Source organism: Lissotriton helveticus, chromosome 10, assembly GCF_964261635.1.
Source record: "Lissotriton helveticus chromosome 10, aLisHel1.1, whole genome shotgun sequence".
NCBI lineage: Eukaryota > Metazoa > Chordata > Amphibia > Caudata > Salamandridae > Lissotriton > Lissotriton helveticus.
In genome coordinates, this window is record NC_136071.1 from 591,588,023 (window position 1) to 591,610,585 (window position 22,563).

Consider the following 22,563-nt stretch of genomic DNA (forward strand, 5'->3'; position numbering starts at 1 on the left):
AGTCAGGTAATTTCCCTCCGGATTACTAGGGGGCAGGGTATGCCCGGACACCCCTCCAAGGCTGGTGGTTCTCTGCTAGGGGGACCAGATGGGCTATGCCTGGGTAACACCTCCCTAGGCCACCCGGGGCTTCCTTCCTCCAGGCCAACGGCTTGTCAAAATGCCCAGGACGGGCTCCATGGCTCTTGGGCAGTCGTCCCCCGGGTCTCCAGGCCGATGGCATGTCAAAGTGCCCAGGACGGGCTCCATGCGTCCCGGGCAGTCGTCCCCCGGATCTCCAGGCCGACGGCATGTCAAAGTGCCCAGGACGGGCTCCATGCGTCCCGGGCAGTCGTCCCCCGGGTCTCCAGGCCGACGGCATGTCAAAGTGCCCAGGACGGGCTCCATGCGTCCCGGGCAGTCGTCCCCCGGATCTCCAGGCCGACGGCATGTCAAAGTGCCCAGGACGGGCTCCATGCGTCCCGGGCAGTCGTCCCCCGGGTCTCCAGGCCGACGGCATGTCAAAGTGCCCAGGACGGGCTCCATGCGTCCCGGGCAGTCGTCCCCCGGGTCTCCAGGCCGACGGCATGTCAAAATGTCCAGGACGGGCTCCATGCGTCCCGGGCAGTCGTCCCCCGGGTCTCCAGGCCGACGGCATGTCAAAGTGCCCAGGTTGGGCTCCATGCGTCCCGGGCAGTTGTCCCCCGGGTCTCCAGGCCGATGGCATGTCAAAGTGCCCAGGACGGGCTCCATGCGTCCCGGGCAGTCGTCCCCCCGGGCATCCGCCGCTCCCTTCTCCGGGCCGACGGCAGGTCAGATTGCCCAGGACGGGCTCCATGGGTCCCGGGCAGTCCTCCCCTGGGTGTCCGGCGCTCCCTTCTCCGGGCCGACGGCATGTCAAAGTGCCCAGGACGGGCTCCATGCGTCCCGGGCAGTCGTCCCCCGGGTCTCCAGGCCGACGGCATGTCAAAATGTCCAGGACGGGCTCCATGCGTCCCGGGCAGTCGTCCCCCGGGTCTCCAGGCCAACGGCATGTCAAAATGTCCAGGACGGGCTCCATGCGTCCCAGGCAGTCGTCCCCCGGGTCTCCAGGCCGACGGCATGTCAAAGTGCCCAGGACGGGCTCCATGCGTCCCGGGCAGTCGTCGTCCCGGGCGTCCGGGCCTGGGAGCTCCGGTGGTCCTCACCGTGCCTGAGGCCCAGCCGGGGTCCCCGAGCCCTGCCCGGCGTGGGCAGGCAGCAGCCCTACCACGAAGGCTCGGGGTGGGAAGCAGGGAGTCCTTTCGTTCCCGGCCACCTGGTTGCACCTTTCCCCTCGGCCATCTGGTCGCACGCAATGCTATCCAAAAGGGCGACCAGATGGCCAAACCTCCCTGGAAGTCCCTATGAGGTGCCATTTGCCTCCCCGATCCCAGCGAGGGCTCCAGGAGGTCGGGTACTTTTACGCCTTGGGTCCCCTCTGTCAACTCGTGTGCACAGATTACAAGAAAGGGGGGTAATTTTCCTCCGGATTACTAGGGGTAAGGGTATGCCCGGACACCCCTGCAAGGCTGGTGGTTCTCTGCCAGGGGGACCAGATGGGCTATGCCTGGGTAACAACACCCGGGGCTTCCCTCCTCCAGGCCAACGGCATGTCAAAGTGCCCAGGACGGGCTCCATGCGTCCCGGGCAGTCGTCCCCCGGGTCTCCAGGCCAACGGCATGAGCGAGTTTCCAGGTCGGGCTCCATGCGCCCCGGGCAGTCGTCCCCCGGGTCTCCAGGCCAACGGCATGAGCGAGTGTCCAGGTCGGGCTCCATGCTTCCCGGGCAGTCGTCCCCCGGGTCTCAAGGCCGATGGCATGTCAAAGTGCCCAGGATGGGCTCCATGCGTCCCGGGCATTCCTCCCCCCCGGGCGTCCGTCGCTCCCTTCTCCGGGCCGACGGCAGGTCAGATTGCCCAGGACGGGCTCCATGGGTCCCGGGCATTCCTCCGCTGGGTGTCCGGCTCTCCCTTCCCCGGGCCAACGGCTTGTCAGAGTGCCCAGGATGGGCTCCACGGGCCCCGGACGTCCGGGGCTCCCTTCCCCGTGCCAACGGCATGCCAGAGTGCCCAGGACGGGCTCCACGAGTCCCCGGCGTCCGGGGCTCCCTTCCCCGGGACACCGGCTTGTCAGAGTGCCCATGACGGGCTCCACGGGTCCCGGGTATCTGGGACTCCCTTCCCTGGGCCAACGGCATGCCGGAGTTCCCAGGACAGGCTCCACGGGTCCCGGGCGTCCGGGGCTCCCTTCCCCGGTCCGACGGCTTGTCAGAGTGCCCAGGACGGGCTCCACGGCTCCCGGGCGTCCGGGGTTCCCTTCCCCGGGTCAGCGGCATGTCAGAGTGCCCAGGACGAGTTCCACGGGTCCCGGGCAGTCCTCCCCCGGGCGTCCGGGGCTCCCTTCCCCGGGCCGTTGGCAGGTCAGAGTGCCCAGGACGGGCTCCATGGGTCCCGGGCAGTCCTCCCCCCGGGCGTCCGGGGCTCCCTTCCCCGGGCAGACGGCAGGTCAGAGTGCCCAGGACGGGCTCCACGGGTGCCGGGCAGTCCTCCCCCCGGGCGTCCGGCGCTCCCTTCTCCAGGCCGATGGCAGGTCAGAGTGACCAGGACGGGCTCCACGGGTCCCGGGCAGTCCTCTCCCGGGCATACGTGGTTGTCCGACAGATTCGGGCAGATGTGCTTTTACGAACCGGATCGGAGTCGGCCCAAATAATAATAATAATAATAATAATAATCCACATTTGTAAGGCGCACAATCGCCCGTAAGGGTCTCTAGGCGCTAGGGGCCGTTGGGAAGATTAAGCAAGCTATTGCCCAGAGTCACATGGTGCTGGGCTAATCTGCCGCCGGTGCCGGGGATCGAACCCTGATCTCTGGGATGCTCGAGGGTTACTACGCGCTCTACAAAAACCTTAAATAAAAAAATCTCCAGATTCCGGAGTCAGCCGCCCTAGCCGCGGCGCCAGCTATTTCCCAGAGTCACCTGGTGCTGGGCTAATCTGCCGCCGGTGCCGGGGATCGAACCGTGATCTCCAGATTCCGGAGTCAGCCTCCCTAGCACCGGCGCCAGCTATTTCCCAGAGTCACGTGGTGCTGGGCTAATCTGCGGCCGGTGCCGGGGATCGAACCCTGATCTCTGGGATGCTCGAGGGTTACTACGCGCTCTACAAAAACCTTAAATAAAAAAAATCTCCAGATTCCGGAGTCAGCCGCCCTAGCCGCGGCGCCAGCTATTTCCCAGAGTCACCTGGTGCTGGGCTAATCTGCCGCCGGTGCCGGGGATCGAACCGTGATCCCCAGATGGGGATATCCCAAAAATCTGGCATGGATACGGCCCGCCAGGACAGGTTTGGGCACCCCTGTTTTAGAGTGTGCACATAAAAGCAGCCAACGCTCAGTGTTTCTGCCCGGTCTCGAACCGGGGACCTTTCGCGTGTTAGGCGAACGTGATGACCACTACACTACAGAAACGACCTTGCTGCTTGCTACTGTTAAAGCAAAGTTCCTCTCAAGGCTTCACCCTACTTCTATTCTGCTGTATCAGCAGCGGCTCAGAATGTGCAGAACAAGTGTGAAAACCTCAAAGATATCATCCAACATGCTTGCAATTAGACGTATTCAAAATTTACTTGTGCAGGCATCGACAGACAAATATCTGATGCCTAAATGTCTGCGAGTACAGCTTGGGAAAGCATCACCTGGGACACACTGAGACTAAGCAGGTAGGCAGAAAAAGCACGGTGATCCATTTTTCGTCTGAGGTTAGGAATATGTTGCGCAACAATGCACCGAGTATTACTAGAAATAGTCAGGCATAGTGCATTTTTAGTACGATTTGTATGTTTAGCTCTAAAAAGGGCTCGTCCGGGATTTGAACCCGGGACCTCTCGCACCCTAAGCGAGAATCATACCCCTAGACCAACGAGCCACGCAAGAGTCACCTCTGACATGGCTCCAGGGGTTAGTGGCAGCTAGTCGGTGAATGCTTCACCCAAAGCAAGCAACTGCACATGTTGCTCTCTTCTGCAATATGATTGCTGTCTTTTCCATGGCCGTCATCAAACAAGAAATTAAAAAGCCTCTGTCCTTCAGACAGTTTGTTTTCTCTAAGTGTCTGCTTGCGGTGAGGACAAGAAAAGCATTTCTGCTCTCATTCCTTGCTTTCATGAAGTAGGCCCACCCTTCAGAGCAAAGGGCGAGCAAGCGAATGGCGCAAGCTATCGTCACTTCTCTTTTCGAGCTGTCACTGAGATCCCTGGAGCACACTACGTCAGGTTGGTGAGGGATAGACAGCCTCTATTATCTCAGCTATCCTATAAAGTCAGCCAGTAAAGGCAAACACTGTTAAAAACAGCAAACCGCTGTTTCTGCCTGGTCTCGAACCAGGGACCTTTCGCGTGTAAGGCGAACTTGATAACCACTACACTACAGAAACAGACACTAACTCAGGAATCTTGTTGGCATGTATTGGGCTGGAATGCACAGACTAAGGGCCAATGTCCTTGAAGCTCAAAGTTGGGCTCTCCTTACCCGGTCTCTATTTCTTTGGAAGACAGGAATGAGGACCACTTTTATTCCAAGAGGCGATTTTGAAACCATATCCTGAAATTACACTAGAAAAACACTATGCATGTAATGTTCCTACCATGCTGGTCTGGCCCAGAAAAGCAGTTGCAAAGAAGTCCTGCACTCCTTTATCCCACCACAAGTGGAAAATAGCGTGCAGGGTAAGGAACTTTCTCGACATACACAGCGTCTTATAGCATTGAAAAGAAGAAATGCTCCTATATTGTGGAAAAGTAAATTTTGCCATGTTCTGTGTCCCTACGTGTCGTCCATCATATGTTATGTGTGCATGATTAATATGCATATGTTATTCCCCATGTTTGATTAAAGACGCAATTACAGTTGTGTCCACCTCTAGTATGCTAGTTTCCAGTCCTCGTGAATACTACGAATATCAGGCCTATGTAAAGTTATGTTGCCACGTTTCTCAGTGTGCACGTTATTTCATTGAAAGTCCCCGTTTCTAGGCCTCAAAAGGGCCCGGACACCAGATTCAGCTCCTGTCTCCTGAAGCCCTCGCTGAGGAGCGATACAGCCCCCACCTGTATCCTCGACCCTTCACTTACTTCCTGCCTCGCAGTGCCCGGTCCAGCCTGGCTCAGTCTCTGAGTCTGCCAAGAGTATGTTATGAGTCCAGTTATCAGTTCAGCCCTCCTTCCCTGCATTCCTAAAGCTACTGAATCGCATCAATAGTTTCCGTCATTGTCTAGCCTTCATGTCTCCACGTTAGAGAAATACTGCATTTAATGGTCATTTCATATTCTTCATCACGTACTACATGTAGAATAATGCATGGTCCAGTCTCAGAATCAAGTTAGCTTTTCCCCTCCTGACTTATAGTTTATATCAACATGTTCTCTAAACATCAGATACTAGATACTGTTTAGGTACATGTCGCTCCGACCCTCCAGACTTCAGTCTCTGCTCCTAGTACAGAGTTCATAGCCCCCAGCTTCTCCTAGTGATACGTCACTGCCAGTTTGCGCGCACCATTAGGTTAGAGGTCCCGGCTCCTTAGGTAGCCCCCTCCATGGTTTCCGCCCCATTCATGACATATCCTGTTACGTTTGCATCACATGTCTATGTATACGCCCAGTTACACCTACTTTTACCCTTATCTTTCGCGACTGCTACGCGTCACGCCTTCTGCTCCACCCACTGCTACGCCTACTGCAATGTAATTCTATGTGTTTGCGTTATGTATATATGCTCATGTATTGTTATTGAAAGTCAGCGCGCTCATCCCAGACCCAGCCCCAGCAGCTGCTGGGCCCTGTCATCCTATTCCTATGCAGGTTGTCCTGTTCCTGTCCTTATGCTGTATTAAACCTGCAAAACTCCTACTACCTCGAATCTTGACTCTTATTTATTGAGCTATCTGTTATGATATATGTCTAGTCAAAAATAGGGTATTATTTATTTATTTACCACATAATGGCGCCCGAATAGGGACTTGCCCTTTCCCCACGCGTCGGTGAAGCCACGCCGACCCCCTGATCCTCTGCAGTCGTGACGGAACTCTTCTGCGCAGTGGCAGATATTTCTGCTCAAGTATCCCTCAGGCCCACGGAGGAGACGGAGGAGGCGGTCCAGCATCCAGACGAGACGGTGGAGGAACGCGGCGAGTCCCGACCAGAGCCCAAGCCAAGAGTCCAAGGTCCGAGGTATCCGGAGGTCCACCCGTAACTGAAGTCCGAAGTCCGAAGTTCGTCGTCCGTCGTCGTAGCAGTCCAGTCCAGTCTGAGGCCTTCCGTTCTTGCTGCCCGGTGAGTACCGTTACTGGGGTGGTATCTAGACAGGGTCAATTTAATTGACTCTGGTCTGTGGGTTGGTGGTACACAGTCCCACAAACGAAGTGTCCACTTCGGTGGATGCGGGTCCTGACGTGTCTCTTTACGAGACCGGTAAGTTTTGTACTGTTTCAGCAGTGCATCTAGTTTCTGTTCTAGTCAGTTTCTGTTCTCGAGAAAATGTATGTGTCTGTTCTCAGTATTTCCAGGTAGTATTCTGTTCGAACTGATTATTTTAAATGTTTTTCATGTATTTTAATGTCGTGGTATGAATGGGGAATAAGTATCGTGTTCATTGTGTATTGTATTGTGTCTAGATTACAGTTCAGTCATGCCCATATTTTCCAAGTTACGTCAGTTAAAAACTAGAAATGGTCTGCTGGAAGCAGCAGTTCCCGTCCCGCCGAGGGACAGTCCAGGTCACTTTATGTATCAGAAACATGGCATAAGTGCCATATTGTATCTAGATTTATGGGTAGAGTATACCAAACAGTTAGAAGAAAAGTATAGATGGCCCGTATCGGGTACATGGGATGCCGAATGCATCATGCGAGTAGAAGAAGCATTATGGAAAAAGAAAGCCAGACAATCACAGAAAGATGCCATCGAGTTATGGCGCAAAGAAGCTCATAAAAGAACCGAAAAAGAAATCAGAAAGTCAGAATTAAGTAGAGAATACTTAGAACGAGCCCAAGAAAAAGAATTAATCGAGATAGGTGAACAAGTCAAAACTGAACAGAGAGACAGACAGAGGAATGCCCTTATTAAGGGTACGTATCTTCTTCTTGCCGAGGGCTTGCCAAAAGCGACCCCGGAGGCATCCAGTAATTTCCCGCCACCACTAGTTCCGACCAAGCTACGTCACAAACCGACCGCAGCTGATATTTTTATTTCGTCCTATCTGGACGACACAGTCCCTGAATATGCAGATCCTGTTCGCGCTCCGCCAGTCCCTGTAAATCAGGCACATCCTGCTTCTCCAGACACCGGGGCACCCCATGCAGTACCTGCTACGGTACCCCCGGTCCAGCCAGCATTTCAATTTCCCGCTCCGCCACGAAGAATATCAGTCGATGATTCTAGTCTAGGGGCCGCAGGAGGAGGTCCTCCTCAAACCCCACCGCCACGCAAGCGTTTATCAGCACTCGAATTACATGCTCAAGCATCACAGCGTACTCCCAAGAGTAATAAGTCTGTTGCAGAAATCAGGCAAGCCCTTGGCGAATGTGCCTATGACCCAGTCCCAGGCGAGAATAATATGGTTTTATATTCGGTACGCGTAAGGAGGGTGACCGAGTATCTAGTCACCCTACCCAATATGAAAGAAGATCTAGACAGAATATATCGTTTCATCCGTACAGGGGATGATCCAGAAAGTATTAGTGATGCCATGTCTCAAAGGAAAGCTGAGATCCAGCGTATGATATTAAAGTTTTTAATTAACTGTCTAATAAGAGAACAAGATTACCCGTCTAAAGATCCGGCCGAAATGAAAACCCTGACAAAGTGGAGTGATAATATAGCCGAGGGTAAGCACAATACCATTAGTGCCATGGAGAGTATGTACAAGAAAATCCGTAGAGAAATAATAAAGATACACGAACAACGTAAAGCAGCACAAGTAAGCGAGAAAGAAAGTAACTCTGATCCTGAAGAGTAAGACGACGAGAATACCGCCAGGATAGCGTATGTAGGAAAATCTAGATTTCCAGATCGCCATTTACGCCTAGAACACAAGTCAATTTTCCATCATTCAGTACCAGAACAAGGTTCCCTAGAACAAGTATTCCAAGCTACCGATCACATTCTGAAATCACGAATCGGTTACAGTGAGTTAAGTACCATGCATGAACAAGAACTAGCCCGATCAGCAGTCCGATGGATTACTGATTCTATCACTTTTCCAGACGAAATAGTGGCACAAATGTTTCTGAAATTGCCCCCAGCCGAGCAGCGACTGGTGGGTATGTATATGATCCAGCACCTCATTACTCTGTATGAGGGTCAGCACTCTGATCCAGGTCCGTTACACGATATCCTGAACGAGTTACTCCAGTATAGATGGAGAGGTTTAGGTACCGATTTAATTAGTGTCATTCTAGAACAGCGCCACAAATATAGAACGTTTCTGAACCCGCATTTTGTTCATGTCTCACCCCCAGAAAGTAAACCATTTTACATGGAAAGACAGAATCCGTTACGAGAAGTGCATCCAGTTAAGACAGAGGACGGTGAAATGCAACGAGTGTTTGTTTACACCCCGATTACAAAGATGGAACTCCTCGAAATGAAGAAATTAATTCCCTGTCATGACAAAGATCCAGCAGGGTTCCATAGAGAATTAAAAGACATGCTCCGTATGGGAGAATACACTTACCCAGATATCATTAAAATGTTAAAGGTCCTGTTGCCCGCAGGGGTGTATGAAAAGCTAAAGGAAAAAGAATGGGAGGTGGGAGAGAAAAAGATCGATTGGGCAGTTCTAGAAGCTGAAGACAAGACACGAGTACCAGGTACCGGTCTAGGAGAGAAATGTAAAGAATTACCAGAATTATTAATACAAGTTCTACCCAGATTATTGACAACTAGAAAAGAAGACTGGGATGCAATCTCAGCCTGTAAACAGAAGCAAGACGAGGATATTAGTGATTTTTATTCTAGATTTGAAAAATGTTTTAGTATCAACAGTGGCCTCAAGACAAGTAGTGAGTCATACCCTCACCTTTTTGTTACTAAATTAGTCGAGAATTCAAGTCCACCAATTAAAAATCGAGTTCTGAAAGTCGAAAGTACCTGGCAAGCTAATACCCCGTCCCAGATGTTGCAAATGCTCCAGTATCACCAGAATAGAATCAGGGAAGAACAAGAACACGAGAGAAAACGTATGAAAGACACGAAAATGAAAGTACTAGTTGCACAATCTGTTCCTCAAGACAGTCAGAAGAGGGGTCCGAATCAAACCAGTCATCCTGCAGCTCCCGTTAAAGGGAACTGCAATTATTGTAAACAGCCAGGTCATTTTATAAATGAGTGTGCAGTTCTGAAACACAACATAGCTACTGGTAAGACAAAAGAAAGACCACGTCCGCCTAGACAAGAGCAAGTTTCACAGACTCCTCAGCCACAGAATGCACAACAGACAGTTACCGCACCGCAGCCCATTACTGCAACACAGCATGTTACATCGCAGATGTACCAGTATGCACAGTCTGAGTATCCAGAGTACCAGCAGTATTCATGAAACAGCCTAGAGAGGGAGGTAGGCTTGCCTCTCATCGAGATACCTGTAGATCAAGAAGGTCCCTATGTTTACAGTCAAGTATTAGGGAAAGACAGAAAGTTTTTGATTGATACAGGGGCAAGTAGGACCACAATTAGTCACGCCGAAGTTCCAGGGGCTCCGCTCTCAGGCTCAAGAAATGTTTCCCTTGGATTTTCAGGAAAACCTATCGTAAATGAGATTTCAAAGCCAGTTACTCTAGAAGTAGGTCCATTGTCCCGCACTACTGATCTGTTACTTACTAAGTCATGTCCAGAAAACCTATTAGGCATTAAGACACTGAAAGAGTTAGGTGCAGTTATATGTTGTTCCCCAGAGGGAATACGTCTGTTCCTACGTGACTTTAAGGGTCACTATGTATTACGAGATTTTGATTCGAGACTGTCTAATGTTCCACAGCATTTATGGGCGCAAGGTCCAACTGATGTTGGTTACATGCAAATCACACCCTATCGTGTGACTCTCAAACCAGGTGTAGTGTTACCACGAATCAGACAGTACAGATTGCCACCCGAGGCTGTAGCAGCCTTATCCAAAATTATTGACGAGCTTATCGCTCAAGGAGTGGTTGTAGAAACTGACTCCAATGTATGTAATTCTCCGATCATTCCAGTCATGAAACGTACTGATCCAAATGCACCCCCAGTATATCGATTAGTGATCGACCTACGAGAGCTTAATAAATGTATTATTCCGCAGTACCCAGTTGTCCCAGACATCTCTTCCCTATTGACAGCCATTGATTCCGAAGCCACGTTCTTCACTGTCATAGACCTCAAGAACGCATTTTTCAGTGTCCCAATTCATCCAGACAGTCAGTTTCTTTTCGGATTCTGTTTAAATGGAAGGAGCTATATGTTTACACGAGCTCCTCAAGGTTTCACAGAAAGTCCTAGTATTTACAGTCAAGCACTTAAGAGACAACTAGACAACATTCACATGCCAACTGACACTGCCCTGCTCCAGTATGTCGATGATCTATTGATCACAGCCCGTTCTGAACGTGACTGCGAGCGAGCGTCACTGACGGTTCTGTATTTCCTGGCCGAGATGGGGCACAAGGTGTCCCCTTCGAAGCTTCAATTCTGTGTCCAGCAAGTGGTATACTTAGGACACTTACTGTCCAAGAGGGGTAGGCAGTTGACACCAGACCGTATACAGTTAATAGCGAGTCTTCCTCAGCCCAAGACCCAGAAGGAGGTACGAGCTTTTATTGGCCTTACTTCTTACTGCAGACAATGGATTCCCCAGTATGCATTTCTAGCCAAGCCACTGATACAGTTAACGACACAGGAGGCAGCCGCATCGACTGTCCTCCCTTGGACATCTGAACATACACTTAGTTTCAATGAATTAAAGAAAGCTTTATGCCAAGCTCCAGTTCTAGCCACACCGAACTACAGTAAGCCTTTTACACTTTTCGTCACAGAACGTGAAGGTACAGCATTATCTGTTCTCACACAAGATCAAGCAGGACAATACAAGCCATGTGCTTATTTTTCGAGCACATTAGATCCAGTCGCCCAGGCGTTGCCTGCGTGCCTCAAGTCAGTTGCAGCCACAGCACTAGCTATTAGGCAAAGTGATTCCATAGTTTTAGGACACTCCCTGACAGTACAAGTTCCACATTCCGTGGAAGTTCTTCTGAACCGAACACAAACTCAGCACTTGACAATTGCACGTTTAACAGGTTATGAATTGACACTGTTCCAGCCACACATAGAAATCAGACGCTGCAACGTCCTGAACCCTGCTACACTGTTACCATCAGTTACTTCGAATCCTGACCCACATGATTGTGTGGAAGTAGTTAACATTACGACAAAGCCAAGACAAGATCTGACAGATACTCCGTTACCAGACCCCGACCTGACACTTTATGTGGATGGTTCATGTATGAGAACTAGTACAGGAGAACTAGTAGCCGCGTATGCAGTGACTACTGACACCGAAGTTATTGAAACACACCGTATTGATACTCTGTCCGCTCAAGCAGCAGAGCTAGTTGCTCTGACACAAGCCTGCATACACGCCAAGAACTTGAAAGTTAATGTTTATACAGATTCACGCTACGCATTTGGAGTTGTACACGACTTCGGAGTGCTCTGGCAGGAGAGAGGTTTCATGACTTCTCATGGAACCAAGATTCAGCATGGTCTCCTTATTCAAGCTCTGTTAGATGCAATACACTTACCGACATCCATTGCCATCATGAAGTGCAAGGCACATACGAAAGTCACTGATATTATTTCCCAAGGTAATGATCTAGCAGATCGCACAGCCAAGCTTACAGCACAGACTCTAGACGGTCCAGTTAACATGACACACACTCCAGATCCGATTACATGTATGACAGTTAAGGACCCTACACAAGATGTCATAGATATCCAGTTACATGCTACTCCTGAAGAAATCAAGAAATGGTCCGAACAAGGAGGGGTCCAGACAGATCAAGGATGGTTAACGAAGGGTAGAGCCACATGGTTTCTCCCCGACTCTATGGTTCAAGTCATTATTAATACCGCACATAGTCCAGCGCATTTAGGAGAAAAAGCTATGTTAGACAGTATCCAGAACATTTGGTTCAACAAGCATTTACGAGCTGCAGCCAAGCAGAAAGTCCGTACCTGTATGATATGTTGTCAGTTTAATCCAGGTAAAAGTGTCCCGGTGGAACAAGGTGGATTCCAGCCCCCTGACCACCCTTTTGAAGTCCTCCAGATGGATTATATTCAGATGGAGCGATGTCGAGGTTTCAAGTATGTCCTTGTAGTTGTATGCGCTTTGTCCAGGTGGACAGAAGCATATCCAGTCCCAGATTACACAGCCGCGACCACTGCCAAGCAGTTGGTTCGTGAATTCTTTCCTCGTTATGGACTCCCTAGAGTCGTATATTCTGATAACGGCCAGCCATTCTCCTCAGAGTTAATGAAGCACGTTTCCCTTTTGTTAGGGTACCAGTGGAAGTTCCATTGTGTACGCCATCCTGAAGCAGCCGGTCTCGTTGAGAGACATAACCAGACTCTGAAAGTCCGAGTCGCCAAAGTCTGTCAAGAAAAAGGTGTGGACTGGCTAGTAGCTCTGCCAGTCGCTTTATTTTATATGCGCATGGTCGCACATTCCAGATCAGGTCTGTCCCCGTATGAGGTCGTTTTCGGCCGCCCCCCTAATATGTGGGGTACTCCTAGACCCCGAAGTATTACCGATGTTTCAAGTAATATGCTGACAGATTACCTAGCTTCCTTGATGTCTGCCCTCAACTCATGTCGTTCACAGGTTGCCGCCGCATTTCCAGACAATACCGAGGTGGCACCGCATGAAATCGTTCCAGGATCCATGGTGATGGTCCGCAACTTTGACAGATCAAGTCCGCTGGAGCCTCGATGGAAAGAGCCCCGACAGGTCCTCCTCACCACCCGTACAGCCGTGAAGTTGGAAGGACGCAAGGGCTGGGTGCACCTTTCTCATGTTAAACTTTGTAATGGACTAAAACCCGTCTTAAAGAACATTTCCCAGGATTCAAAGGATTGCCAGAATATTGTTTTCAAGGACTGTCCCGCAAAAGACATTGCTACAACCCCCCCCTGTTAGAGAAAACTCCGCAGCAGGAGTATAAACAAAAACTACGGTCTAGTAAGTAAATTAAGTCAGCCAGTTTGATTGTCTAAGTCCTCCCCTAGGTGAAACGGTTAGACTGTTTCTGACATGTATAAAATAGACCCCCATAGTGAGAGAGTTAGTCAAAACTCAATCCGATGTATCGTTTTTCTATGTTTCATATTGTTTTCCAGCCTTATGATTTCCTGCACCAGTTATGCATTTTACCTATGTTTCCCAGTTTCACATGTAAATAAGTCTGCTAATGCTACAGTAGAGCACACGTTTAGTGATCTGCCCCCTCATGAACTGTCCTACCGCCTCGCTATGCGTAATAACTCATTTATCCGCATGTTACATTACTCACACCAGACCAGCAATACCACTAATTGTTGGGTGTGTGGTCGACTCCCCCCTTTCCAGATGCCGAAGGGAGTTCTGCCACTTTTTCCTTATCCATTCTCACATAATGATTCGTGTGGAGCATGGTCCACGTTAACGTCATCCTCAACAGATATGTCTTTTCTTAACAGTACATGTTTCCCAGACAAGCAAGGTCTCCCTCACCGAACAGGTTTAGATCTAGAAAATGAAGTGTATAATTTAGGTAATTATTCGTCGAATTTCATGGTCCTGAATGTTCAGTCTGATACTACTCCAGACTTACCTGCTATTTCAGTACTACCAGTTAAAGGCGAATTATGTGTCCGAAATAATGGTTCCGTACATGTAGGACATAGTGGTTGTACTACTGTTGTCAAGTATAGTGACAGTGGGAAATCTATTTTTAAAGCTTCACGTCATTCATATTTTATTTGTGGTCAAACCGCATATGTTCGTCTGCCCCTCGATTGGGAGGGAACCTGTTACATTGCCTTCCTACTGCCACCAGTTTTCCTAGCCCCACCTGATTATCATAGAAACACACATCTAGTACACATTAGACATAGAAGGGAGTCCCCAATTGTCGATTATACTGAAACTACTCTAGAACAATATACCGATTTCAATAAAGGTTTCTTCTTCTTTATAGGCCCTGTCCAGAATAGTAAGTTAATCCGTAGATTAACAAGAACCCTTGAAGCTGTAATAAATGAGACTGCCTCTGCTCTAGGTAACTTAACTGAAGAGCAATCTGCTATGAGATTTGTCGTTTTGCAAAATCGTCTCGTCCTTGACGTCATACTGGCCGATAGGGGCGGGGCCTGTAGAGTCATCGGATCTAGTTGCTGCATTTTCATTCCAAATAACGCGCCGTCTGTTTATTCAGCTATAACCAGACTCCATAAAATTGCCCATCTGATACACCAAGATCCAGGCACCTGGACATGGTCCGGTTGGTTCTGGAATATAATTTCCGCATGGGGATGGAAAGTCTTGTCCTTTCTAGGTATTGCAGTAGCGATCATATTCAGCTGCTGCCTCTGTATACAATGTGGCCCTGCGATTTGCGGCATTTGTGCTACCTCTTGTATTCCTAGTCCCAAGTCCCGTTCTAAATCCCGTTCTAAGAAAATTCGAGACGAGCAAATGATACTGTATGAAATGATAGATGGTATCATGAATATTGATGTTTCCTGATGGAAACGTAGTGACAAGGAGGGAATGTGGAAAAGTAAATTTTGCCATGTTCTGTGTCCCTACGTGTCGTCCATCATATGTTATGTGTGCATGATTAATATGCATATGTTATTCCCCATGTTTGATTAAAGACGCAATTACAGTTGTGTCCACCTCTAGTATGCTAGTTTCCAGTCCTCGTGAATACTACGAATATCAGGCCTATGTAAAGTTATGTTGCCACGTTTCTCAGTGTGCACGTTATTTCATTGAAAGTCCCCGTTTCTAGGCCTCAAAAGGGCCCGGACACCAGATTCAGCTCCTGTCTCCTGAAGCCCTCGCTGAGGAGCGATACAGCCCCCACCTGTATCCTCGACCCTTCACTTACTTCCTGCCTCGCAGTGCCCGGTCCAGCCTGGCTCAGTCTCTGAGTCTGCCAAGAGTATGTTATGAGTCCAGTTATCAGTTCAGCCCTCCTTCCCTGCATTCCTAAAGCTACTGAATCGCATCAATAGTTTCCGTCATTGTCTAGCCTTCATGTCTCCACGTTAGAGAAATACTGCATTTAATGGTCATTTCATATTCTTCATCACGTACTACATGTAGAATAATGCATGGTCCAGTCTCAGAATCAAGTTAGCTTTTCCCCTCCTGACTTATAGTTTATATCAACATGTTCTCTAAACATCAGATACTAGATACTGTTTAGGTACATGTCGCTCCGACCCTCCAGACTTCAGTCTCTGCTCCTAGTACAGAGTTCATAGCCCCCAGCTTCTCCTAGTGATACGTCACTGCCAGTTTGCGCGCACCATTAGGTTAGAGGTCCCGGCTCCTTAGGTAGCCCCCTCCATGGTTTCCGCCCCATTCATGACATATCCTGTTACGTTTGCATCACATGTCTATGTATACGCCCAGTTACACCTACTTTTACCCTTATCTTTCGCGACTGCTACGCGTCACGCCTTCTGCTCCACCCACTGCTACGCCTACTGCAATGTAATTCTATGTGTTTGCGTTATGTATATATGCTCATGTATTGTTATTGAAAGTCAGCGCGCTCATCCCAGACCCAGCCCCAGCAGCTGCTGGGCCCTGTCATCCTATTCCTATGCAGGTTGTCCTGTTCCTGTCCTTATGCTGTATTAAACCTGCAAAACTCCTACTACCTCGAATCTTGACTCTTATTTATTGAGCTATCTGTTATGATATATGTCTAGTCAAAAATAGGGTATTATTTATTTATTTACCACAATATTACAAGCATCCTGAAAATGTCCACAGCATGGGCTCGTCCGGGATTTGAACCCGGGACCTCTCGCACCCGAAGCGAGAATCATACCCCTAGACCAACGAGCCTGAGTGGCCAGGAGACATTTTGAACAATTTCTGAAGCGTCTTTCAGAAAAAAAGCAGGGCTATTTGGCTAGTCTCCCTCTAAGTGAGCCTCACAACGTCATGTTTTCTCTCAAGTTGTTGTTTTTTCACTCTAGCAAGAAAGGGGGCAGCCAATCTCCTATCAGCCAGTGAGCAGAAAAAAGGCACAGATGAGAACAGCAAGCACTTTCTGGCAATTGTTCTCCTCTGCAAGTCCTGGACCCTTGCCCCATAGACTTCCACACCAGAAGCAATGAAGGGCCCACCATTTCCTGCGCCTGAGAAAGAGGGGTTTGATATTTGGATTCAAACGCGCTCGATCAGGCTCGATCAGGCGAGATTTATATGAGTGGCTCACAGGCCTGAAACACTCACCTGGGAGACCCAGAGTGGCTGACTTCTCAGTATAGCCATTGTTGGGCGAGTCACCTCCTTTCCTCCTGCCTCAATCTAGAATTGGCTGCAAATCATAAGAGAGAGTGCAATGCCCGTGTGCAGTGCCTACTCCCAGCTACCTCTCTGTCTTCCTTATGTAAATTAGAATTTGCAAGGGGGGACCAATGGCATTCTGCTCCTCCCACATAACCAGGAAGCCCTGTTGAACATGTCTGCCTGTGTTTTTGCAGGGACAGTGCCTTCTCTGCCCAAAAGGTGGCAGGAGAGCCTCACAACAAATGATGGGATCAACTGCTTAGTTAGAAACCCAGCATGGCAGTTACTGTGATGGAGTGCAAATTTAATGGAAGGTGTGCCTGAGGTGTCATTTCCAGAAATCCATGGAATTGTGATTGAGGGCCCAGCCTGATTGTTGGTGGATTTCTCTTCACATGCTACAGGTTCCTGCAAAGATTGTGGTGTTTGCCGGGAACGCACTGCAAAAAACAGGAAGATTCACGGGTGTAAAAGGGACCTGTCAGAAGTGGGATTTGAACCCACGCCTCCATGAGGAGACCAGAAGGCTCAGCTACACTGAAGATCAAGCTCTCTTGAGTCTGGCGCCTTAGACCACTCGGCCATCCTGACGGCTCATGAGGGGGGCTTAGGTCTAACTCTTCTATCTGCACCTGCCAATGTTTCCACTTACAACCTTCACAGCAATGTCACAGGTGTAAAGGCCACAACAATACAACATAGCTTAAACAAAATAAAAATAGGCACAAGAACGACCCCCAGATGATGGATGCAGATAACTTTGTTTCGTCTTGCAAAGGTAAAGAAAGTTTCCCACGGCTCACTGTGTTCAAAGACCACCTCTTCTTAAACTTGCATTCAGATAATAAGGTTTTAGAGTGTGCACATAAAAGCAGCCAACGCTCAGTGTTTCTGCCCGGTCTCGAACCGGGGCCCTCTCGCGTGTTATGCGAACGTGATGACCACTACACTACAGAAACGACCTTGCTGCTTGCTACTGTTAAAGCAAAGTTCCTCTCAAGGCTTCACCCTACTTCTATTCTGCTGTATCAGCAGCGGCTCAGAATGTGCAGAACAAGTGTGAAAACCTCAAAGATATCATCCAACATGCTTGCAATTAGACGTATTCAAAATTTACTTGTGCAGGCATCGACAGACAAATATCTGATGCCTAAATGTCTGCGAGTACAGCTTGGGAAAGAATCACCTGGGACACACTGAGACTAAGCAGGTAGGCAGAAAAAGCACGGTGATCCATTTTTCTTCTGAGGTTAGGAATATGTTACGCAACAATGCACCGAGTATTACTAGAAATAGTCAGGCATAGTGCATTTTTAGTACGATTTGTATGTTTAGCTCTAAAAAGGGCTCGTCCGGGATTTGAACCCGGGACCTCTCGCACCCTAAGCGAGAATCATACCCCTAGACCAACGAGCCACGCAAGAGTCACCTCTGACACGGCTCCAGGGGTTAGTGGCAGCTAGTCGGTGAATGCTTCACCCAAAGCAAGCAACTGCACATGTTGCTCTCTTCTGCAATATGATTGCTGTCTTTTCCATGGCCGTCATCAAACAAGAAATTAAAAAGCCTCTGTCCTTCAGACAGTTTGTTTTCTCTAAGTGTCTGCTTGTGGTGAGGACAAGAAAAGCATTTCTGCTCTCATTCCTTGCTTTCATGAAGTAGGCCCACCCTTCAGAGCAAAGGGCGAGCAAGCGAATGGCGCAAGCTATCGTCACTTCTCTTTTCGAGCTGTCACTGAGATCCCTGGAGCACACTACGTCAGGTTGGTGAGGGATAGACAGCCTCTATTATCTCAGCTTTCCTATAAAGTCAGCCAGTAAAGGCAAACACTGTTAAAAACAGCAAACCGCTGTTTCTGCCCGGTCTCGAACCAGGGACCTTTCGCGTGTAAGGCAAACGTGATAACCACTACACTACAGAAACAGACACTAACTCAGGAATCTTGTTGGCATGTATTGGGCTGGAATGCACAGACTAAGGGCCAATGTCCTTGTAGCTCAAAGTTGGGCTCTCCTTACCCGGTCTCTATTTCTTTGGAAGACAGGAATGAGGACCACTTTTATTCCAAGAGGCGATTTTGAAACCATATCCTGAAATTACACTAGAAAAACACTATGCATGTAATGTTCCTACCATGCTGGTCTGGCCCAGAAAAGCAGTTGCAAAGAAGTCCTGCACTCCTTTATCATGCCACAAGTGGAAAATAGCGTGCAGGGTAAGGAACTTTCTCGACATACACAGCGTCTTATAGCATTGAAAAGAAGAAATGCTCCTATATTACAAGCATCCTGAAAATGTCCACAGCATGGGCTCGTCCGGGATTTGAACCCGGGACCTCTCGCACCCGAAGCGAGAATCATACCCCTAGACCAACGAGTCTGAGTGGCCAGGAGACATTTTGAACAATTTCTGAAGCGTCTTTCAGAAAAAAGCAGGGCTATTTGGCTAGTCTCCCTCTAAGTGAGCCTCACAACGTCATGTTTTCTCTCAAGTTGTTGTTTTTTCACTCTAGCAAGAAAGGGGGCAGCCAATCTCCTATCAGCCAGTGAGCAGAAAAAAGGCACTGATGAGAACAGCAAGCACTTTCTGGCAATTGTTCTCCTCTGCAAGTCCTGTACCCTTGCCCCATAGACTTCCACACCAGAAGCAATGAAGGGCCCACCATTTCCTGCGCCTGAGAAAGAGGGGTTTGATATTTGGATTCAAACGTGCTCGATCAGGCTCAATCAGGCGAGATTTATATGAGTGGCTCACAGGCCTGAAACACTCACCTGGGAGACCCAGAGTGGCTGACTTCTCAGTATAGCCATTGTTGGGCGAGTCACCTCCTTTCCTCCTGCCTCAATCTAGAATTGGCTGCAAATCATAAGAGAGAGTGCAATGCCCGTGTGCAGTGCCTACTCCCAGCTACCTCTCTGTCTTCCTTATGTAAATTAGAATTTGCAAGGGGGGACCAATGGCATTCTGCTCCTCCCACATAACCAGGAAGCCCTGTTGAACATGTCTGCCTGTGTTTTTGCAGGGACAGTGCCTTCTCTGCCCAAAAGGTGGCAGGAGAGCCTCACAACAAATGATGGGATCAACTGCTTAGTTAGAAACCCAGCATGGCAGTTACTGTGATGGAGTGCAAATTTAATGGAAGGTGTGCCTGAGGTGTCATTTCCAGAAATCCATGGAATTGTGATTGAGGGCCCAGCCTGATTGTTGGTGGATTTCTCTTCACATGCTAAAGGTTCCTGCAAAGATTGTGGTGTTTGCCGGGAACGCACTGCAAAAAACAGGAAGATTTATGGGTGTAAAAGGGACCTGTCAGAAGTGGGATTTGAACCCACGCCTCCATGAGGAGACCAGAAGGCTCAGATACACTGAAGATCAAGCTCTCTTGAGTCTGGCGCCTTAGACCACTCGGCCATCCTGACGGCTCATGAGGGGGGCTTAGGTCTAACTCTTCTATCTGCACCTGCCAATGTTTCCACTTACAACCTTCACAGCAATGTCACAGGTGTAAAGGCCCCAACAATACAACATAGCTTAAACAAAATAAAAATAGGCACAAGAACGACCCCCAGATGATGGATGCAGATAACTTTGTTTCGTCTTGCAAAGGTAAAGAAAGTTTCCCACGGCTCACTGTGTTCAAAGACCACCTCTTCTTAAACTTGCATTCAGATAATAAGGTTTTAGAGTGTGCACATAAAAGCAGCCAACGCTCAGTGTTTCTGCCCGGTCTCGAACCGGGGACCTTTCGCGTGTTAGGCGAACGTGATGACCACTACACTACAGAAACGACCTTGCTGCTTGCTATTGTTAAAGCAAAGTTCCTCTCAAGGCTTCACCCTACTTCTATTCTGCTGTATCAGCAGCGTCTCAGAATGTGCAGAACAAGTGTGAAAACCTCAGAGATATCATCCAACATGCTTGCAATTAGACGTATTCAAAATTTACTTGTGCAGGCATCGACAGACAAATATCTGATGCCTAAATGTCTGCGAGTACAGCTTGGGAAAGCATCACCTGGGACACACTGAGACTAAGCAGGTAGGCAGAAAAAGCACGGTGATCCATTTTTCTTCTGAGGTTAGGAATATGTTGCGCAACAATGCACCGAGTATTACTAGAAATAGTCAGGCATAGTGCATTTTTAGTACGATTTGTATGTTTAGCTCTAAAAAGGGCTCGTCCGGGATTTGAACCCGGGACCTCTCGCACCCTAAGCGAGAATCATACCCCTAGACCAACGAGCCACGCAAGAGTCACCTCTGACACGGCTCCAGGGGTTAGTGGCAGCTAGTCAGTGAATGCTTCACCCAAAGCAAGCAACTGCACATGTTGCTCTCTTCTGCAATATGATTGCTGTCTTTTCCATGGCCGTCATCAAACAAGAAATTAAAAAGCCTCTGTCCTTCAGACAGTTTGTTTTCTCTAAGTGTCTGCTTGTGGTGAGGACAAGAAAAGCATTTCTGCTCTCATTCCTTGCTTTCATGAAGTAGGCCCACCCTTCAGAGCAAAGGGCGAGCAAGCGAATGGCGCAAGCTATCGTCACTTCTCTTTTCGAGCTGTCACTGAGATCCCTGGAGCACACTACGTCAGGTTGGTGAGGGATAGACAGCCTCTATTATCTCAGCTTTCCTATAAAGTCAGCCAGTAAAGGCAAACACTGTTAAAAACAGCAAACCGCTGTTTCTGCCCGGTCTCGAACCAGGGACCTTTCGCGTGTAAGGCAAACGTGATAACCACTACACTACAGAAACAGACACTAACTCAGGAATCTTGTTGGCATGTATTGGGCTGGAATGCACAGACTAAGGGCCAATGTCCTTGAAGCTCAAAGTTGGGCTCTCCTTACCCGGTCTCTATTTCTTTGGAAGACAGGAATGAGGACCACTTTTATTCCAAGAGGCGATTTTGAAACCATATCCTGAAATTACACTAGAAAAACACTATGCATGTAATGTTCCTACCATGCTGGTCTGGCCCAGAAAAGCAGTTGCAAAGAAGTCCTGCACTCCTTTATCCCGCCACAAGTGGAAAATAGCGTGCAGGGTAAGGAACTTTCTCGACATACACAGCGTCTTATAGCATTGAAAAGAAGAAATGCTCCTATATTACAAGCATCCTGAAAATGTCCACAGCATGGGCTCGTCCGGGATTTGAACCCGGGACCTCTCGCACCCGAAGCGAGAATCATACCCCTAGACCAACGAGCCTGAGTGGCCAGGAGACATTTTGAACAATTTCTGAAGCGTCTTTCAGAAAAAAAGCAGGGCTATTTGGCTAGTCTCCCTCTAAGTGAGCCTCACAACGTCATGTTTTCTCTCAAGTTGTTGTTTTTTCACTCTAGCAAGAAAGGGGGCAGCCAATCTCCTATCAGCCAGTGAGCAGAAAAAAGGCACAGATGAGAACAGCAAGCACTTTCTGGCAATTGTTCTCCTCTGCAAGTCCTGGACCCTTGCCCCATAGACTTCCACACCAGAAGCAATGAAGGGCCCACCATTTCCTGCGCCTGAGAAAGAGGGGTTTGATATTTGGATTCAAACGCGCTCGCTCAGCGCTCGATCAGGCTCGATCAGGCGAGATTTATATGAGTGGCTCACAGGCCTGAAACACTCACCTGGGAGACCCAGAGTGGCTGACTTCTCAGTATAGCCATTGTTGGGCGAGTCACCTCCTTTCCTCCTGCCTCAATCTAGAATTGGCTGCAAATCATAAGAGAGAGTGCAATGCCCGTGTGCAGTGCCTACTCCCAGCTACCTCTCTGTCTTCCTTATGTAAATTAGAATTTGCAAGGGGGGACCAATGGCATTCTGCTCCTCCCACATAACCAGGAAGCCCTGTTGAACATGTCTGCCTGTGTTTTTGCAGGGACAGTGCCTTCTCTGCCCAAAAGGTGGCAGGAGAGCCTCACAACAAATGATGGGATCAACTGCTTAGTTAGAAACCCAGCATGGCAGTTACTGTGATGGAGT

The 22,563-nt window shown here is 48.9% G+C and overlaps 14 non-coding genes across 14 annotated transcripts; all 14 read right to left on the reverse strand.

Moving 5' to 3' along the window:
- Positions 1–3,393: 3,393 nt before the first annotated feature.
- On the reverse strand, positions 3,394–3,466 carry TRNAV-AAC (transfer RNA valine (anticodon AAC)). The gene has a single exon. It is a non-coding gene; the product is annotated as a tRNA-Val (tRNA).
- Positions 3,467–3,851: 385 nt separating this feature from the next.
- On the reverse strand, positions 3,852–3,923 carry TRNAP-AGG (transfer RNA proline (anticodon AGG)). The gene has a single exon. It is a non-coding gene; the product is annotated as a tRNA-Pro (tRNA).
- A 434-nt stretch (positions 3,924–4,357) lies between these two features.
- Positions 4,358–4,430, reverse strand: TRNAV-UAC (transfer RNA valine (anticodon UAC)). Its single transcript has one exon. It is a non-coding gene; the product is annotated as a tRNA-Val (tRNA).
- An 11,645-nt stretch (positions 4,431–16,075) lies between these two features.
- On the reverse strand, positions 16,076–16,147 carry TRNAP-CGG (transfer RNA proline (anticodon CGG)). Its single transcript has one exon. It is a non-coding gene; the product is annotated as a tRNA-Pro (tRNA).
- A 929-nt stretch (positions 16,148–17,076) lies between these two features.
- On the reverse strand, positions 17,077–17,188 carry TRNAL-CAA (transfer RNA leucine (anticodon CAA)). The gene is made up of 2 exons: positions 17,151–17,188; positions 17,077–17,122 (listed from the first exon to the last, which is right to left on the reverse strand). It is a non-coding gene; the product is annotated as a tRNA-Leu (tRNA).
- Positions 17,189–17,483: 295 nt separating this feature from the next.
- TRNAV-AAC (transfer RNA valine (anticodon AAC)) lies at positions 17,484–17,556 on the reverse strand. The gene has a single exon. It is a non-coding gene; the product is annotated as a tRNA-Val (tRNA).
- A 385-nt stretch (positions 17,557–17,941) lies between these two features.
- Positions 17,942–18,013, reverse strand: TRNAP-AGG (transfer RNA proline (anticodon AGG)). Its single transcript has one exon. It is a non-coding gene; the product is annotated as a tRNA-Pro (tRNA).
- Positions 18,014–18,447: 434 nt separating this feature from the next.
- TRNAV-UAC (transfer RNA valine (anticodon UAC)) lies at positions 18,448–18,520 on the reverse strand. Its single transcript has one exon. It is a non-coding gene; the product is annotated as a tRNA-Val (tRNA).
- A 383-nt stretch (positions 18,521–18,903) lies between these two features.
- Positions 18,904–18,976, reverse strand: TRNAP-CGG (transfer RNA proline (anticodon CGG)). The gene has a single exon. It is a non-coding gene; the product is annotated as a tRNA-Pro (tRNA).
- Positions 18,977–19,904: 928 nt separating this feature from the next.
- On the reverse strand, positions 19,905–20,016 carry TRNAL-CAA (transfer RNA leucine (anticodon CAA)). Its single transcript has 2 exons — positions 19,979–20,016; positions 19,905–19,950 (listed from the first exon to the last, which is right to left on the reverse strand). It is a non-coding gene; the product is annotated as a tRNA-Leu (tRNA).
- Positions 20,017–20,311: 295 nt separating this feature from the next.
- TRNAV-AAC (transfer RNA valine (anticodon AAC)) lies at positions 20,312–20,384 on the reverse strand. Its single transcript has one exon. It is a non-coding gene; the product is annotated as a tRNA-Val (tRNA).
- A 385-nt stretch (positions 20,385–20,769) lies between these two features.
- TRNAP-AGG (transfer RNA proline (anticodon AGG)) lies at positions 20,770–20,841 on the reverse strand. The gene has a single exon. It is a non-coding gene; the product is annotated as a tRNA-Pro (tRNA).
- A 434-nt stretch (positions 20,842–21,275) lies between these two features.
- On the reverse strand, positions 21,276–21,348 carry TRNAV-UAC (transfer RNA valine (anticodon UAC)). The gene has a single exon. It is a non-coding gene; the product is annotated as a tRNA-Val (tRNA).
- Positions 21,349–21,732: 384 nt separating this feature from the next.
- On the reverse strand, positions 21,733–21,804 carry TRNAP-CGG (transfer RNA proline (anticodon CGG)). The gene has a single exon. It is a non-coding gene; the product is annotated as a tRNA-Pro (tRNA).
- Between the last annotated feature and the right edge of the window lie 759 nt (positions 21,805–22,563).